We start from the raw sequence: 10,466 nt of genomic DNA on the forward strand, positions 1-10,466 counted from the left end.
ATGGGTCTGTTGGGCGGCTGCTCTGAACTCACACCCAGAGGCACGTGCCTCCCTGGACCATGGATCACAGAACACACACATGACCACAAACAGGATCCTGCTCCTGCAGGGGAAAGTGGGGCGGGAGTCCATCACTTCACAGAATCCCTACATCAAGCTGCTGTTTATTTTCAAAATAGGTTTATTTCCAGCGTAAAAACGTATAAACCATCCAAGGATAAAGTGTTAAACATTAAAAACACAATTCAGTTTATACCACATCTTCCATGAAATCCATTAAACCCTCCTCACATCACTGCGGACCCCCCATCATTGGGACTCTTCCAATCAGACATCACTTATTCACTTCACTCTTGGTGACGCCCAGGAGCTCTGTGTCATGCAGAGAAGGACTGGCAAGGAGGGGGAGGGTGGGAATATTTTTTAAATTGTAAGATTTACAGTGAGTAGGATTGCGTGAAACGTGAGTCAATAAAGAAAATAAGTAAGGAATGAAAGAGGGATTCGAAAGAAGTGAGGGGGAGGAAGAAAGAAGCTCACCTGGAAGAAATCAAGATTGATGTTGATTTATTTTACCAAGTTTTAGAGGGTTTAAAGTTTAACTATGCAGAAGTGATTGTAATATGTTTCCAACAAAAGGTATCTGCCGAAACCCGGGATCGAACCAGGGACCTTTAGATCTTCAGTCTAACGCTCTCCCAACTGAGCTATTTCGGCGGCTCCTGTCGCCAGCGTGTGACCGCTCTGGCTCCAGAGACCCTGGTGGTTTTCTGCATTATTGGTAGAGTTTACAGGTGTTATTACCAGCAGTCCAGGGCTCTTATCACCTCCGCCCTCACACTGAGAGAAGCCTCGCTGGGGGGCGCTGCTCTCCTCCCAGCACTGAAGACCATCCCGTGTGTCTTGTTTTCGTCTGTCAGATGCCTTCTGACAGTGGTGAGTTTTTGGATACCGAGGCGATAGCCTCATTACTCCACATTCATTTTGAGTTTTTTAGTCGCTGTTTAGGTTGTCTTATTGATGTGTGACGCTTTGTCACAGTTGAGGTTGGATCACAAGGTCAGCAATGTGATAGGCCGCGGGTTGCGGTCAATTTTGTTTGCAGAAGTGTCAGCAAGTTTTATCGCAGAGTCTTGTTTTCGTCTGCCAAATGTCTTCTGATGGTGATGAGCTTTTTATGGCTGCCGCGGCGTTTGCCTTCTGACAGTGATGAGTTTTGGGTACCTGCCGGTGCGGTTTGCCCCCAGGCAGTGATGAGTTTTTGGATGCTGTGTTGTTGTTTCAGTTTCACAAGGTTAGCGCCTCGATAGGCCGTGGGCACTGCTCTCCTCCCAACACTGAAGACCAGACACGGAGCTGGCATTTTAAGCAGTGACGTCATCGACGCCGTGACTCTTCCCAAAGCTCAACCAATCCGAGCAGGTAAAACTGCACCCACCCTAACCCTGGCCCCTCCCCTCCCTGGGTGCTCCTCAGAGAGACCTCAGTCAGCCCATCCACACTGACCTCCTCCCTGGTGCCCCTCACATAGACCTCAATCAGCCCCTCCACACTTACCACTTCCGCTCCCTGGTGCCCCTCAGACAGACCTCAATCTGCCCCTCTGCACAGACCCCCTTCCTGGTGCCCCTCACAGAGACCCCAATCAGTCCTTTCACACTTACCCTCTTCTCACCAGAGCCCGTTCGGTATCTGACCCATCCAACCTCGCTCAGCCCCTCCACACCGACCCCTTCCTCCCCTCCCTAGTGCCCCTCAATCACAGGGGCATAGGAGACAATACATTTCTGGGGAGGACAGGGACAGCCTTATAACCAGGGCCACCAGAATTATGCAATTGTGCGGTCGCAGCAATTTTTGCATAGTTATAGATTTGCCACATATTCCACCATCTGCCACACAATCTGCAGATTTCAACCCAACAACAATTTGTTTCTTGCCCAACCTGTTCAAAAGTTAGTAAAAATATAGTAACTTTTTAAAGCGGTAAACGGAGATCAACTATAGACTTTACAATAATGAGCAATAACCTGCTGCCAAAGGTAAATACATTTGCTGTCGAGCAGCGGACAGAAAGTGACCACTTTCCTTTAATTACCAAAATTAAAATGCCAGTAAACAAAACCCAAAAAATAAAAACAGTTAATCAAAACACGGAAAAATGTAATTTACGGAAACTGAAATGGGGCGGAAAAGATATTAAACCAGCAATGGAGAAATTCAAAAATCTACTGTTAATACAACCAATTGAAGAAAAAAAAAACCTATAAAGGCTTGGGAAAACTTATGTGATTCCATAACTAGAGACCTCCCAGCCCCAAAATCAAACAACGGAAGAATAAACAGTGGAAAGAAGCCATGGTTTAATTCTACGCTCCGGGAGGAAAAAAAGAAAATTTCCTGTGAAGTCCGGAAGCAGGTAATAATGATGAAAAACGGAAGGAATCCGGATAAGGTAAAACTAAGAACTATGCGAACTAAATACAAGACAATGCTGAGTAAAGCAAAAAAAGTATATCAAGAAGAAATCTGGACCAAACTATTAATTGCTGGAAAGAATAAAAATGGCCGGTCATTTTGGGGTATAATTAACAAACTAACAAAGGGTAACCAACTAAAACAAGAAGCGGGAATCGGAGAAAACAAATGGGTCAAGCACGTCAAAAATATGTTCGCTGATGGGAAGAGCGGACAAAAGTGGCACAACAATAAGGAGTGTGAAATATGTTCTAATAAATTGGAGCAAAAAAAATCCCCGCTCAAAACACAGGAGCATTAACTGGATGACAAAAGGACGTCAAACACGGGCAAAAAGAACCGATTCAGAAACAACATTGCTAAAGTTATCACAAGCGTACCTAAAGCACTAGGAGTTAACATCCTAGACCTGGACACCCTTGTGACAGCTAAACAGATAAAAGGAATAATAAAACATTTAAAAACAGAGGGAGCAGCAGGACCAAATGGACTCCCAAACGCTCTTTTCAAACACTTCCCTGAGTTTTGGGCCGAATATTTAACCCCATTATTTAATTGGATTTACACCCAGAATAAAACGCCCAAGTCCTGGAAAGGAAGTATAAAACATCCTATTTTTAAGCAGGGCGATCACAACGAGCCGGGAAATTACAGGCTGATATCATTGACAGATGTGGATGCAAAACTATATGGATCATGCTTGCTGCAGCACCTTCAAGATTGGATGGAGGAAACAAAAATAATACCTATGTTTCAAACAGGTTTTAGGCAAAAAATGGGCACTTTAACAAATTTAACAACCTTGGCACTCCTAAAAGGAAAAGCAGAAAAAAAGAAGACCAGATTATTTACATGTTTCATTGATTTACGAGCAGCATTCGACAGAGTGAATCGAAATCGATTATGGAAAAAATTAAATATTTGGGGATTACCAAAGAACCTGTTGGATGCAATAAAAAACTTGTATAGTGAAACTTGGGCAAAAGTCAAATTGGGAGATGGCAGCAGTACCACTGGCGAAATTAATACGCAACAGGGTCTAAAACAAGGGTGCGCCCTTGCCCCAAGCTTATTTAATCTTTATATGGCGGACATCACACAGCATATGAAGATAGCAGAAGGCCACCCGCCGAAGTTGGCAAACATCCCAATCCCCTTTCTGCAATACGCGGACGACATTGTTGTACTGAGCCAAACCCCAATAGGACTCCAAAGATTGATTAATAATCTGGTAACCTACCTGGAGCATGAAAGTTTGGAATTAAATAAAGAAAAGACTAAAGTGGTCCGTTTAGTAGCTACAAAAAAACAGGTATTTAAATGGTTCGCAAATAAAGCACAAATAAAGGAAGAACCATCGTATAAATATCTAGGTCTAAAAATAGAAAGAGGTTCATCGAACAAAGATCTCAAAATAGACCTAAAGGCAAAAACACACTCCTTGATTTATGCACACCGGCTACTACAAAAAAAATTGAGTTGTCCAAACTATATCCATCAGTTAAACGTGATGAAATCACAGATTTTGCCAACTTTGTCATATGCTTTGGTAACCTGGTGCGGTAAAGAGGCGGGGCTGTTAAATAACCTTCAAATGAGGGCATACAAAGCAGTTTTAAATCTTCCAAAATCAGCCTCACCGGCCCAGGTTCGCCTGGAATTTGGTCTTTTGAACCAGAAGTTCTGTAGCATGGACACTTTTGTAAAATTTTGTCACAAAATACGTCTATCCGAGGAAGGCACACTGGATAGTCTATGCTGGAAGGAAATAGGAAATCAGCTGAGTAAAGACACGCAAGGCAGCTGGGGATACTTTTTGGCTCAATCTTTGAAGGTCCTCGAAATTCAATCATTATGGGACTCTAACCCAGATAGACCTACTTTCAATAAAATAACAAACAATGCTGTCAAACGGATATCGTTTTTGGAAGATCAATCATTAATCACGAAGCAACGACATGGGTGGACAGTAATAAATTCATATTGCGGGATAAAGCCACAGCCTTATTTAAGAAGTCATTTTAACGTGACATTAAAACAGAGATACATCGAACATCGGCTGGGCTTACATTTTTCTAAAGATCTGTTATTAACTTATAAAGACGGCTATACGGATTCCTGCTGTCGCTTCTGCGGCTACAAAAATGAAACACTACCCCACTTGCTATGCGCTTGCCCAGCACTATTGGACATAAGGAGACGATTTTTAAAAAACATCTTTAACAAACTGAACATTCGCACATGCAGGCAAGCTGTTATTCAATGGTTAGATGGAACATCTCCTATGCTGGCTTGTAGGGGGTTAAATATATGAGACAGGTACAATCCCTCCTACAACAAGTGGAACAGGGGGGGATAAAAGAACCCGAAAAACCCAAAACTAACATTACTGAGACAAATGTTCAAACAATTTATGGACAAGTTGATCTTAAAGCAACACTACATAGATAAATGTACAAATAATTTTACGGATAAGTTGATCTTAAACCGGTATTAAATAAGAGTACTTTTAATGATGTATTTAATGTATTTTGTATTAGTTTTTTAATAACTGGACACAATAAAAATTGATTGATAGTAACGTGGTGCTGCGCAGTGGAAAACCCATTGCAAAGCTCGACTGGACACCTTTCTGTTGCTTATTGCTATATTTGGGTATTAAACTGGTACGAAAGAGGTGCAACTAATGTCGAGATATTGTTACCAAGTTTAAAAATGAGAAAATATTGAAGTAATGCTAATACACAATGTACCGCATTATGCTGCATAATTAGCATTTTTCTTGCCAAATAATTTACTCAACCCAGATGCATAATGTGGGCCTTTCCTTCTGCATAATTCCAGTGGCCCTGCTTATAACCCCGTGCAAAGCTGGGTAAACCTGCACACTGAGCTTCCATACTCTATTTCCCGGGCGTGTGCACGTCTACCTCTCCTATGGAGTGGCACTGTGTGAAATGGAATATCCATTGACTTCCTGTTCATGATGCATCAGTTATGATACAAGGCGAAAGCTTGGCTAAGAGACTTTGCCCTCTGCAACACAATGGGGCCGATTCACAGAACTAATCTGAGATAAAATCCTAAACTTACTACTTTTGGTCTTCACAGAAGGCATTTAGTAGTAGTAAAATAAGGACTCCTAACTTTACTACTAATAAACTGAGACAAAATCCTACCTTTACGACTTTCGGTATTCACAAAAGGCATTTAGTAATAGTAAAGTTAGGAGTCCTAAATTTACTACTGCTAAATGCCTTCTGTGAATACCAAAAGTTGTACGTTTAGAATTTTATCTCAGATTAGTTCTGTGAATCGGACCCAATAAGTTGAATATATGGGGAACTACAACCCCCTTCGTTGAGACCCAAAGATATCTGGGGCCCACTATATACCTTTTTATTCCATGCTGCTTAAGTCGATGATGTTGAACCATTGACCTCCCCTAACCAAACCCATACATTAGAGTAAGCACTCTAAGCCTGTGATATATGTGCTGCCAGTACAAAGATCTAACAGACTACAACACAATATGCATTCTACCGACTGTGACGGTCAAACTGTATCTTGCTATTTAGGGCCTTTTGCCCTCGCTCTTATGGGTTTGGACTGCATTCACTGTATTTCCCTGTAACATTGTGAAATGTGTGCAGATTCATGCAGATGCATCGATATGAACCCTGCATTACTGATGCCTTGCTCGAGTATCACCTTGCTCTGAGACTGCAGTAATCTCTCAAGAGTTTAAACTGCATCTAGAAAGTGCATATAACACTTGTTTTTTGGCTAGGAGAGTACGTTGTTTAAGTGTGGGAAAAGCAGGATTGTTAGAGGCCTGGTTTAGGCCCTTACCTGCAGCACTGCAGAGTGTGGATTGAGCCTGTCTGTCTCCAAGGAGATTCGGAATAGAGTGGTAGCTCCCAGCCCCCTGCCCAGCAACCTGTGCTTGAGGCTACACACCCATTATATAAGATACTATTGAGTGTTCCTTTTGTGCACCGATTGGTGGCTGTGTCTGTTCTCTCTATTGGGTTTAGGATTAGTGTTCTTTTAAAAAAAAATGTTTTTATTAGCAATTTTCACAAAATTATATAATTATTTACATAAACCCCCCACCCCCCCTTGGACCAAGGTATTACTTCAAATCATACCCATCCATTAGAGAGAAAAACAATTTGGTAAATCTGTAAGATAATACATCATGTGCTTTCAAAATCTGTATAGTTACAATGAATATTCTCCCAATTGAACCCATATTATAGACCAAGCATTTTAGGTGTGATCTAGTTGCCAGTGCAAGAGCGGACCCCAGATCTGCAACCCTCTTCTAGTTTTTTCTCCTCCCTTTGGTTTTGTATATGGCTACTTCCAGGGTACAAATTGCTAGTAATCTAGTCCTCCATTGTGCAAAGACCGGTGAAGTAGCATCCAGCCACGCTGAAGCTATGCAGAGTCGGAGGACAGCCATGGCCACAGAAATAAGGCCCTGCATATGATTAGGTCTTTGGTTGTTAGATACTCCTAACACAATTTCCTCCCGAGTGATAGATATTCTAGCTTGAAGAATTTCTGAAAGGAAGGCAGAGATTTCCTTTATCAAACCTAATAGTTTGTCGCATGAGGCAAACATGTGAATAGTGTCAGCAGCACCCATCGAACAACGTGGACAGGTTGTTCCCTTTCCAACTGCCCATTTTGCAATCTTATATGGTGTATAATAAAGGGAGAAAAAAGTTTTATAAAATTGTGCCTGGAGATTTATAGACATTAAACAAACCTGTGATAATTCGTACGCTCGCAAAGGAATATTCGGTTGAATCGCAAGAGAGGTCTGCCATCCCATTAGATGTTTTCCCAGGTCATCAGGGAGATTGTCCCTAAGAAGTTCATAGATGACCCCAATTTTAGGGGTATTTGGTCTGCATATAGTATCTAATACGATATTATTTTGAAATTTGTCACGTCCCCCTGTTTTTTTTTGCAGAAAATCCCTGATCTGTAGATATTTAAAAAAATCCCTATGGCTGATGAGATATTCAGACTGGAGGTCGGAGAAAGTTTTTAGGCCACTAGAGTTATAAAAACAGCCTAATTTCTGAATGCCATTCTCGATCCATCTCGACATACAAGTATCATGGAATAGTGCGGGTAGCTCATTGTTAAGCTTAATTGGGGTGTAACATGAGAAACGGCCTAGTCCTAACAGTTTTTTTTACATTAATCCAAACTTTATATATGTTAAAGATGGTCTTGAGTTTTACTTTCTTAAAATAGTTGTCGTTCATGTGTCGCCAAAGACAACCCTCACAGCCTGTCCCTAGGATCAATTCTTGTGGAGTGGTCCTATCGGAGTTATGGCCCTCTTCTATTGATAAAAGCACGGTACAATATCTAATTACCGTAGCCCAATAGTATAATTTAAAATTTGGCATTCCGAGTCCGCCTCTTTCTTTGGGCAGCATAAGCCATTTGAGTGCTCGGCGAGGTCTCTTATATCCCCAAATAAATCTAGAAAAGGTGTTCTCTATGTTTTTAAACTGTTGGGGAGTAAACTCCATGCATATTGTGCGAACGAGATACAGAAATCTAGGTAAAAATAGCATTTTTATAACATTGCATCTGCCGCCAATAGTAAGATGTAGATTGTCAAGTCGGGTTAGTTCTTTCTTGGTATGTTTAACCAGTGGGTCTAAGTTTAAGCTCACTATTCTATCTACGCTAGCGGTTATATCAACTCCTAGGTAGACAGCATGATCCGTTACTCTGTAGTCATCCATCTTAAGCTTATCATTAATGACTATCTGTATTTTGGTTGAGTTCAATTTATATCCGGAGATCCTACCAAAACTATGCGCTTCCTCTTCTATCGCTGCCATTGCTTGGATAGGATTGCAAGTGACTAAGGCTATGTCGTCGGCGTACGCAAGGGTTTTTGTGTCATTGTTAAATGCCGTTATCGGGGTCACTAATGGATGATTTTCTAGTTTCCGTATAAACGCGTCTATATAGACTGAAAAGAGAAGAGGAGAGCATGGGCACCCCTGTCTTGTTCCCCTAGTGATATTAAATCTCTCCGAGAGTGTCCCATTGATCATAACGCTGGCTCCTGGGTCAACATATAGTCCTTACATGGCTTTAATAAATTGTGATGTGAGTCCACACCTTGCCATAGCTTCCCAAAGGAACCTCCAGGAGACCCTATCAAAGGCTTTTTCTGCGTCCAATAATATTAGAGCCATAGGGTCTCCTGTTTTTTCTGTGAAATCAAAGAGCGATATCACCCGTTGTACATGGTCTGATGTTGATCTCCCTGGGAAAAAGCCGTGTTGACGAGGAGACACTACTTTATGGATGATAGGAGCTAATCGGGCAGCCAGTACTTTTGAATACATTTTCGAGTCCCCGTTTATCAATGTGATGGGTCTATAAGAACCCATTTCCATGGGATCTTTATTTTTTTTCGGAAAAACCATGATTTTCGCTGTTGACCAAGAGGGAGGTGATTTCCCGCCACTAAAAATGGAAACAAATAATTCAAGCATAATTATTCTGAGTTGTATCTCAAATTTCACATAAAATTCTGAGGGGATTCCATCTAGCCCAGCGGCTTTTCCGTTAGCTAAAGATTTCAGTGCCAGCTGAATTTCATCCCACGTAGGGGAGTTATTTAGATTAGCCTGTTCCTCCTCGTTAAGGCAGGATCCCTCATATTGCTCCAAGTATTTATCCATGTTCTCCTGTTCCCTATTAGGCTCTTTATATAGGTCTTCCTAAAATCTCTCAAACGCCCTTCTAATCTCAGAGGCTTCCGTTCTCACCCCTCCATCTAAGTCTTTAATACTCTTTATTGTATTGAATGTCTGTTCTTCTCTTGTGCGAACAGCTAGGTGGTGTCCAACTTGTTCGCTAAGTTCGTAAGTTTTTTTTTTTTAGATCGTAGCTTTACTAATGGCTTTCTCAATAAACACTTCCGAAATCCGGTTTCTTGCCAAAGCCACCCGTTCTAGTTCGTCAGTTACCTGGCCACTTAGTGTTGCTTTGGCTAATTCCACCTCTGTCATACTCGGGTTCTGTTGTAGTCTATCAAGTTGAGCCTTTCCTTCTCTATTGGACCTAACAGAAAACTGGAGAGTTTCTCCTCTAATCCCAGCTTTCATTGCGTCCCAGACTATCTCTATCGGAGCACTACCGATATTTACTCCCAAGAAAGCCATGATCCAATCCCTCATGTGGTTATTATAGTCCTCGTTATTTAGAAAGGCCCTTTCAAACGTCCAAATCCTCAGTGTGGGGATGCTTCTATTGCATACCAGATTAAGTACTAACGGGTTGTGATCAGAGAGTATCCTGGGCAATTTATTGATTGTGCACCTATTCTTCAGGGAGTTGGAGATAAGGAAATAGTCAAGGCGTGCATGGCGTGAGTGGGGGAAGGAATAAAAGGTAAATCCATGATTACCTGGGTGGTTCATGTGCCAGGTATCAATCAGCCCATGCAGTGTACACAGATCCTTAAATGCCCTGAAGACCCTGGGTTTTCTCCCTTGATATATAAATGTCGGATTTGTTGACCATTCCCCCGGAAGGTTTAAATTAAAGTCGCCGCAAATAATTAAGGGTAATGGCTAATGTGCCAGCTCGTTGGTAATGTAGCTCAAGGTTTCAGGGTCATCACCTACATTGCCATATACAGTACAGATAGTCATCCTATTTTCCCCATTATTATATAGACATTCCGCGATGGCCCACCTACCAAATTTGTTGGAGATTGTCTTGGTAAATTGAAGATCTCCCCCTTTAGCTAAGATCGCAACCCCTTTAGTTCTAGTAGATTATGTAGAAGCGATTATAAGTTTATACCCTAGCGTTTTTAAGATATATAGTTGTCCTCCTTCAATATGGGTTTCTTGTAAGCATATGATATTTGGTTCCATTGTTTGTAAGCCGATAGCAAATTTTTGTCTTTTTTTTAGATCATTTAGGCCGCA

General features: G+C 41.6%; 1 non-coding gene across 1 annotated transcript; it reads right to left on the bottom strand.

Moving 5' to 3' along the window:
* Window positions 1–644: 644 nt before the first annotated feature.
* On the bottom strand, window positions 645–717 carry TRNAF-GAA (transfer RNA phenylalanine (anticodon GAA)). The gene has a single exon. It is a non-coding gene; the product is annotated as a tRNA-Phe (tRNA).
* Window positions 718–10,466: the final 9,749 nt, after the last annotated feature.

Source organism: Triturus cristatus, chromosome 4_1, assembly GCF_964204655.1.
Source record: "Triturus cristatus chromosome 4_1, aTriCri1.1, whole genome shotgun sequence".
Taxonomy (NCBI): domain Eukaryota; kingdom Metazoa; phylum Chordata; class Amphibia; order Caudata; family Salamandridae; genus Triturus; species Triturus cristatus.